The sequence below is a fragment of the Bison bison genome, unplaced genomic scaffold, assembly GCF_000754665.1.
Source record: "Bison bison bison isolate TAMUID 2011002044 unplaced genomic scaffold, Bison_UMD1.0 scf7180017864503, whole genome shotgun sequence".
Classification (NCBI taxonomy): Eukaryota; Metazoa; Chordata; class Mammalia; order Artiodactyla; family Bovidae; genus Bison; species Bison bison.
The window spans coordinates 1,397,738-1,407,112 of NW_011495061.1; the positions used below are offsets into that span (position 1 = coordinate 1,397,738).

General features: G+C 55.0%; 1 protein-coding gene across 1 annotated transcript in view; it reads left to right on the plus strand.

Annotated features, from left to right (window-relative positions):
* The window catches only part of PTPRN2 (protein tyrosine phosphatase, receptor type, N polypeptide 2), a 373,453-nt gene that overhangs the window by 339,823 nt on the left and 24,255 nt on the right, over nucleotides 1–9,375 (plus strand).

The window sequence follows — 9,375 nt, forward strand, 5'->3', positions numbered from 1 at the left end:
AGCCCTTGGGGCTCTGCCAGGATGCAGCACCACTCGCCCTCCAGCGATTAGAATTCTTTCTCTGAATTCACACCTCACGTTCTAAGAATCTGATTCTAAACCCAAATGCACGTAAGGCCCACCGCCTTCCTGTAGACATGTGTTCTGACCTGTGAGGACAGCCCGGGTATTCCTGGGCCTGAAGTGCCTGCTCTGAGAGAAGTCAGCCAGCATCCAAGTCCACGGAGGGGAGGCAACAGGTATTGAGCACTTAGTGTATGCTGGACCCTGGGCAGGCACGGGGGGACGTGACCTCACCTGACGACCTGGGGTGAAGCTATCACGAGTGCGTGATCCCCAGAGGCAGTTCTGCAAGATGGGAGGTGGCTAGCGGTCGGGGGGTCAGGGAGCTGGTGTTTGATGGTGCAGAGGCTCAGTCTGGGGAGATGGGAAGGTTCTGGGGGTGGTGGTGAATGTCCTGAATGCCCTAGAACTGTATACTCAAAACCCATCAGGAAGGTATTTTTACATTAAGTATACTTTACTAGAATAAAAGAAAGTCAGAATCCCAATCCAGTAGAGCACTGAGGCCCAGGGCTCCGCACGACCCCCCAATCTCCACAGCAGCTGCACAGGTGTCAGACCTGACCCCATGATCAGACCCAACTCCTGTGATCAGGCCTGACCCTGTGATCAGACCTGACTCCTGAGATCAGGCCTGACCCCCAAGATCAGACCCGACCCCCGAGATCAGGCCCAACTCCCATGATCAAAGCCGATCCCTGAGGTCAGACCCCACCCCCGAGATCACACCCAACCCCTGTGATCAGACTTGACCCCATGATCAGACCCAACTCCTGTGACCAGGCCTGACCCTGTGGTCCACAGCACTTCTTGCTGCCCCACGGGCTGTGAAGTAAGGGGGGCAGTGAGTGGGCAGGCGAGTCTCTGTAAAGAGGAGAGAGAGGCCATCGGCGATGGGGACATTGTGCTCAGGCCAGCCCCCTTCTGTGAGGACCTCAGGGTGCGTCCTCTCCAGGCACAGAGGTCGTGTACCACACTCTCCAGCTGTGCATGTGCGTGCAAGTGTGCAAGGCTAGAGCCAGGCTAGATCGGGGTGAAGACTTCTCAGGAGGCCGTGGCTTCCACACGGGGAGGGGGACAGGTCTGTCACCTGCCGGGGCCAGGCTCACACGTGACCACCAGGCAACTGGGGGCCCCGGGGCCAGCTTTCTCAGAGAACAGCACCTCAGGGCTGTGAGCAGGGAGGACAAGTCCCTGGCACAGGCTGCCGGCACTGAGCCGTCCGGTTGGGCATCACCCACCCGTCCTAGAGCTGCTCCAGCCCCCAGTCCACCAGCCCCCTCACCACTGTCCAAGGAGCCCTCATATTTTGGCTGCCGTTCCCCCATATTTTCGGACCAAGCAGAAGTGCAGGCAGCACGGTCAGCTGGTTCAGGCATGTGAGCACTGTCCACGCACGTGGACCATGCAGTCGGCCGAGCGGTGCCTGAGCTCAGCCCGGGGCCTCTCCGGGGCTGGGACTGGTGGCCGGCCCTGCTCACTGGGAGCTGAGGGGCAGGGAAGACAGTCTAGAATTTCCAGCCTTGCCCTCCCTGCTTGACAGACTTTGGTGACTTTCAGATGATGCAATCAGAGGCTGAGGAGCTGGGCCCCGACCCCCAGGTACAGGCGCTGAAGGCAGCTGGAATTCAGCTGGTGCCCAATTAGTACGGACACTTATTAACATTTTACCAAGAAAAAAGTCCACCTATTGCTTTCTATTTCCCACTTTCTGAAAGTGTATTCTACTATGAAGTCTTCACTGGGGCAATGTACTTTCTTTTCCAAGCAGTGGGGCTTGATTTAACTGAAGAACTTGAGTTCCTCAGCACCCATCAGTCACCGCTCTTAGGATGGACAAGGAGGGACGCGAGGGGAGGGCTGTGGGAGGTCCGAGGGACCGAACGGTTTTCCTCCAGGAACTTGTGATGAGAACGGCAGTGATGAGCTCCACAGCTGACCAGTGCACCCGGGCGGTGATGGGTCCAGCAGACAGGGAGCCGGAAGGCGGCAGCCCCCACCCCCACCTCTGGCAGGTCAGCTAAGGGTGGCCCCGTTATAGCTAGTACCACCAAGCCCCCAGCAGCCTAGCCTGGAGCAGCCAGAGGTGACCCTTGCAATCACCCAGCACCCCCAGTCTGCAGGACACCCAGTCAAATCATACCCACTGGCTCAGAGACCACGTCACATCGGGGCTCGTGGCTTCTGGTGGTCCTAAGAGGCAGGACACAGAGCGGGAGGAGGTCCCCAGTCCCCGTCCCTGTGATGCCCACGCAGTCACTTCCTCTGTTCATCTTACACGAGCCCTGGACAGTGAGTGATGGGCGAGGAGGGCTTGCAGAGGTACCGTTCTGATGTCGAGAGGCTGTGGATGGAGCAGTGCACTCGGGGGCTGTTAACGTGCAGACTGACTGATTCTAGAGCACGCTATCTAATTGGTTTTCCAGTCGCTCAGTCATGTCCGACTCTGCGACCCCATGGACTACAGCACGCCAGGCTTCCCTGTCCTTCACCATCTCCCAGGGTTCGTTCAAACTCAGGTCCATTGAGTCAGTGACGCCATCCAATCATCTCATCCTCTGTCGTCTCCTTCTCTTCCTGCCTTCAGTCTTTCCCAGCATCAGGGTCTTTTCTAATTAGTTGGCTCTTTGCATCAGGTGGCCAAAGTATTGGAGCTTCAGCTTTAACTTCAGTCCGTCCAACGAATATTCAGGCCTGATTTCCTTTAGGATTGACTGGTTGGATCTCCTTGTAGTCCAAGGGACTCTCAAGAGTCTTCTCCAGCAACACAGTTTGAAAGCATCCATTCTTCGGGTCCCAACCTTCTTTATGGTCCAGGTTTCACATCCATACACAAAAACCATAGCTATACAGACTTTTGTCAGCAAAGTAATGTCTCTACTTTTTAATATGCTATTTAGGTTGGTCATAGCTTTTCTTCCGAGCAAGCATCTTTTAATTTCATGGCTGCAGTCACTATCTGCAGTGATTTTGGAGCCCCAAAAATAAAGTCTGTCACTGTTTCCACTGTTTCCCCATCTATTTCCCATGAAGTGATGGGACCAGATGCCATGATCTTTGTTTTCTGAATGTTGAGTTTTAAGCCAGCTTTTTCACTCTCCTCTTTCACTTTCATCAAGAGGCTCTTTAGTTCTTCTTCACTTTCTGCCATAAGGGTGGTGTCATCTGCATATCTGAGGTTATTGATATTTCTCCCGGCAATCTTGATTGCAGCTTGTGCTTCATCCAGCCTGGCATTTCGAATGATGTACTCTGCATATAAGTTAAATAAGCAGGATTATCTGATTAAGTTAAAGGACTACAGGAATTGAGGACCATGAGTTTCCTAAGAAAAACCTGATCTTTGTTTCTGTGTTTCAGAAGCATTTTAACCACAGGCCCTAGATTTTCTAGGACGTTTTTCTTCAAACATTTATTCTGATTGAATTTTCTGCACATGAATTCACAGACCTTTATAGATAAAAGAAAACTTTTGTCTGATCATCTTACGTCGAGGTGGGACTTGGGAAACGTGCCGTGTGTGTGGTCGGGCGTGGTGTGCCTGGCACCTGGATATATGTGTGTCCTCCCACCAGGTGTGTGGGTCAGAGCTCAGGCTGGCATGAAAAACACAGCCTGGGTTCCCTTCTTAACTGATTCTTACGGCCCTCGGCAGAAAACACCCTGCTTTCGTGTGTGGTGTCAGCTCCCTCATCTGTCTTTCCCTTCTTCTTTCTTTCATTCTTTTTCATTCAGTCTTTGACTTTGCCTCCTCTTCTCTCCTCCTTCTTCCCTTGGTTCACAAGTGGATCTGATTCATCTACGTCAGGTCCTGGTTTTGAAATGATGACAGCCTGAGTGGTGCTTTTGCTTAAGACGTCAACACGTGTATTAAACGTGAAACGTGCACACAGCCCAGGGGCTGTAAGTGCTCCTAAGTGACAGCACGCCCGGGCTCAGGCGGCTTCCCACACAGTCGAGTACCTGGCAGAAACACCTCTGCTGCATGAAGCTCAGGGGAACAGGCAGCTTGGTCTGCGCGTGGCCTCGCTGTGGAAGTGCTTGAGTGGCACACACGAGCCACCTCGCCTCTGCTCAGAGAGAAGCGGGCCGTTCTGTCTTTGCGAAAGGACGCTTGCTGGATTCCAGTGAACGGGCAAGTGTTTCTAGTTGATGGCTCTCCTTCCTGCCTGGGCACAAACACGGCTGGTGGGAAAGCAGCCAGGGGGGCCTGCTACAGTTTATCAGCATCGGGACTGACTTGAGCTCAGGTCAGGTTTTTCTTTTAAGATTCATTTATTTGCTTATTTATTTCTGGATGCTCTGGGTCTTCGTTGGCTCACTCAGGCTTTCTCTGGTTGTGACGAACAAGGACTGCTCTCTAGTTTTGGGGCACAGGCTTGTCACTGTGGCGCCTTCCCTTGTTGCAGAGCACAGGCTCAGTAGAGGTGGTACACGAGCTTAGTGGCTCCGTGGTATGTGGGATTGTCTGGACCAGGGATTGAACCCGTGTCCCCTGGATTGGCAGGCCGACTATTAACCACTGGACCACCAGGGAAGCCCTGGGTCCGATCTTAATATCTGCAAGACTCCTTCCTCCCTGCTCAGCCCTTCCTGAGGGTCAGGATTAAGTATTGGCTTTGTTCCCGTTACTTCGGGGTTTTACCTGCGAAGGAGGCCCATGCTGACGGCTTTGTTCACAGAGGAACCAGGTGGGTTTGTGTTATGAGTCCTGCATCGAGACACAGTGAAGATTTCATCACCTTCATTCACGTTTAGCCAGATCGCCAGCTGCCTCACTCACAGCTTGACACAGGGCCGGTGAATGTGTGGCTGAAACAGACCAGAGGCTGGGAAGACTTCAGGGCAGGCTTCTTACGACCATCCTCTGGACAGGGCGGGAGCGGGACTGGGGGTCTGCTCTGCGGAAGGTGCTCAGACACTGCTGTTTTCTCTTCTTTAATCGATTTCAGAGTGTGTGGTTCCAGCCGATTGACATAAAATGTGTTCTCAGACCTCTTTGTCAGCATGCTCACTGCCAGGCTTAAGCTGATCTCTCCTCCACCTGAAAAGAAGTTGGCAGCGGAAACGAATCATGCGTCAGGGATGGAGGGGCACGCTCGGCCTGCTCTGGAGAAAAGCTGTCTCCACTTCACGTAGCGGCCGCTGTAGCGGGCGTGCAAACAGCACATGGGGTTTCAAGAGGCACGTGTCTGCACCGAACAGGTCCTGGGAGGACTCTGCCAGGCGAGCCTTTGATAGCGTTTTCTTTGAGTTCTCTTTTCAGAGAGGCAGTCAAATGGTCTCTTTTTTAAAATATGTATTGTTTTCAACTAAGCATCAACTATAATAAAGCCTGGTGCCAGATGCCTTGGAGGTAGAGCTGGCAGCCAGACGGGCTGCCGTCTTCAAGGAGCTGACAGTCTGGTGGAAGAAAGCTGTGCCCACACAGATGAGAGCAGAACAAGGTGGAGGGGGTTTCACAGGACGTGAGGGGAAGGGGAGGGGACGCGTGCCCCCGGAGGGACCAGAGCTCCTTGCAGAGCAGGCGGCCCCGGACTTGAGCGTCCATGCAGACCGCCTGCCTTAGATCAGGCCTCGGTGCACTCCGAAGGAGGTTTTTTTTTTTTTCTATACACTTGGTACTCAAGAAAGACTTCGGGTGAAGAGAATCTACAGTTTCCTTCCGTCTGGTGTAATTCGATGAATAAAAGAAGGTTCGAACGGACATGTCCCGAGTCCTGCGGACGATTCGGGGCCTGGCATAGAGGCCGGGCCTCGGTGAGTGTGTTCGTTTCCTGCGCTGCCGTGACAGATTTCCACAAACGGAGCGGCCGAAAGCTGCAGAAGCATGCTCCCTCTCAGTTCCAGAGGCCGAGTCCAGCCCAGGTGCCAGCAGGGCTATTCTCCCGGCCCTGAAGCAGGAAGACAAGGCTCCGTCCTGCTCGCAGGGCCCGCTTGTTCCGGCAGCGTCTCTGCAGCACCATCGTTCACCCGGCATCTCCCTCCTCTGTGCTCAATTAGGCCCCACCCTGATGCATCGGAACCTCGCCTTCTTATCCCGGTGATATCTGCAGAGACCCTCTGCAAATCAGGCCGCAGTCATCGGTGGCAGGGGTTAAGACGTCAGCGTGTCATTTCAGGGACAAAGTCCAGCCCACAGCCAAGAGCAGCACGGCGTTTCTTTTTTAACCGACTGTTGGTGAACTTGCTGTGGTTTAGTCGCTCAGTCGGGTCTGCCTCTGTGACCCCGTGGACTGTGGCTCACCAGGCCCCTCTGTCCATGGGCGTCTCCAGGCCAGAATACTGGAGTGGGTCACCATTTCCTCCTCCAGGGGACCTTCCAGACCCAGGGATCCAACGCACCTGTCCTGTCCAATGTCTCCTGCACTGCAGGCAGACTCTTTACCACTGATCCGCCTGGGAAGCTTACTCATTTGGATGAAACAGCCGCCAAAGTGCGTGTTCCGAGTCACGCACGCCCGTGGTCTGAATTGCTGCATGTTAGCCCTTCTGTGCGCCCAGGACTGATGGCCGTGAACGGGCTCCCGTCCTCGGCTGTGTCAGCTGTGTTATCATCACGTGTCCCTTCCCTGGGTGGCCTCTGAGTGCCACAGACGGGCTGGGGGTGTAGGTTGTCACCGGTGTTTTACGACAGCCCAGGACCCCTGAGGCTGAGCTACTGGTTAAGAACCCGCCTGCCAGTGCAGGAGACATAAGAGATGTGGGTTCAGTCCCTGGGTTGGGAAGGATCCCCTGGGGAAGGGAATGGCAACCTACTCAGGTATTCTTGCCTGGAGAATCCCATGGACAGAGGGGCCTGGTGGGCTACAGTCCATGGAGTCGCACAGAGTCGGACACGACTGAGCATCTGAGCGCAGCCCAGGACCCCTGAGCCGCCGCCCCGACTCCCATGACACGCCCGCTGGTGAAGCAGTGACTGTCACCACCGGGGCCCCGTTGCTCCCCGCCATCGCGTGCCAGGTGATAGTGAGCATTCAGGGTGGCCTTTCACGGCTGGTGCCTTGCGTCTGAGGAGACACTCAGGAGAAGGGGGCATTTCTGGTTGTTCTCCAAGCACAGCCCCGGGACCTGTCCTTGGGATCCCCACCCGAGATCATGTTTCATCCGACCAAGGACCGGCAGTGCCTGCCTCCTGTTTGGGAGAAGGCACCCACTTTTTGCCACCAAAAGACGTTACGGCCCGATCCCTCTCCCCTTGCCGTGGCCTGTGGTGTCCTGACCTGTGTTAGGTGCCCAGTAACCGTGCCGCGTGCCCCACGGCACTGTGCTGTCTGAGCCCTAACCAAACGGGAAGTGTAGAAAGTGCTGTTTCTGGTATCAACCATCCGCTCTTCGGCTCAGCAAAGCCGCTGCTTCAGGGGACCACAGCAGGATCAGGGAGGACTCCAGGCTGCTGCCTGCTTCCTTGAAGAGAGCACAGGAGGTATCGCAAAGACGGGGCATAGAAGTCGTGCCTTTCTCTTGCCGGGCACGACCCTGTGAAACTGACCCGGAAAAAGTGCGATCTCCCGTCCAGAAACGGTCCCTACGTGACCAGGACTTTCAGCAGACCCTGTGTTCTCTCCAAAACCCACCGTGGATTCCCTGGTGTGCCCTGAAGTCCAGCCCTGCGAGCAGGGCACCGCGGTGGGAGGTGGGCAGGGAGTGGGTGCCCGAGCGGGTGAGACAGCTTCAATTTAGTCAGTCCTCTCTGCTTCCACACAGTGACCTAAAAAGAAGTATTATCCCCTGGGGTGCTTTTGGAGTTGTTGGTCTAAATTGTTTCATTTGGATTCACTCTCAACCACACCTTCAGAGAGCCCCGAGCGTCCCTGGACAGAAGGAACCTCGGCGGGGAGGGCTTCCTGATTCCACACTCGGGGGTACAGCAGAGCCTCGGTGATTAGTTTATGGCCCGGATCATTGTATTTTTATTACACTCATAAAACCTGTGTTTCTGCTCATTTTCCTAATGGCTTCAATGAGCTTCTGTACCTTCTCCAGGCACATTAAACCACGGCGTGCGAGAAGGGCCGATCAGGGCCAGTCTGGGAGCCGGCAAAGCTTAGAGCAGGCGTCCGCCTTGAGTTGTTGGATTTGCACTGAAGAAGAGGGAAGCGCGTGGGCTCGAGTGCAATTCATATTTGTGTGGGCTTTTCTGTAAACATCGCAGCAAGTCCCATTAAATTCCACCGCCGATGATACACCATGAGGGGCCTTAAGAATATTAGCTGTTTCCATCACGGGGGTGGGGGTGAACCAATATTAAAAGAGACGATATCGTGCACACATCTGACTTTCAGAATATAATTTAAAGGGGAACTTAGTAACAAGAGCATGACGGGAAAGCATTTTATACCCGAGTTATGTGGATTTTATAAACTACAAGATCTTCATCAGATTGTTAAATCTATGTTTTCAAGAAATGGAAGCTCGGATACAAACTTCACGTCTAGACGCAGTTGTTTATAAAGACTTCTGAGAAGTTAGCGTAACCCAGCACAGGGAATGCGGAGACTTCGTCACTGCATTTAACGTGCCAGCAGGGCCTCAGGCTGCTCGGGGATCCCTTAGAATCAGTGAGGTGAGCGACTGAGCACCAAGTCCACGGCCACCCGCTGTGACACGTGTCTGAAAAGGAGTCGGGTTCAAGGGCCTCTGTGTCCTCACCAGGTCTGGTGTTCAAATGTGGGTCCGTTTGCGCGTCCCGGAGCTGGTGTAGGGGCTGCGGTGGACGACTGTCAGTTCAGGGTGCCCTCTCCTTTGGGCAGAGCTGCTGTATTTTGGTAGAAGTGGGCATGCACTCTCTGTAACGCACGTGGGCAGGAATCTTCCAGAGTCGGCTTCAGGTGGGATGGCAGCTCCACAAAGCAGACCGCTTCTCTGGTCCCACGGTGGTGACGAGCACACACACGTGCCCGTGATTTCCCCCCGTGTCCCTCGGAACAGCGGCGTGTCCGAGCCGGCAGGCTGCCCGCCTGGGGCCCAGCACCCGATACCCAGTGGCCTGTTTGTGGCACGTCAGAGACCAGCAGGGAGGACCCGTGGCTGAGCAGAGCAGGGAACCCAGGGGGTGTAAGGTGTGGAACGGGTTTACTACATCCTGTTTGCAATGTCTCCTGGAACGTGCAGACTGTGGGCCCGTGTGCTCAGCTGCAAAGGCAGAGTGCACCGCCTGCGGAACCAGTTTCCTGGGGATGGAGGCCGCGTGCGCCGTGCGTCTGGGGCGCTGACTCCGCGAGTCACGGGGCTCGGCAACTGACCGGTTTCCCGGGGACAGGCCCGCGTGCGCCGTGCATCCGGGGCGCTGACTCCGCACTGGCGGGGCTC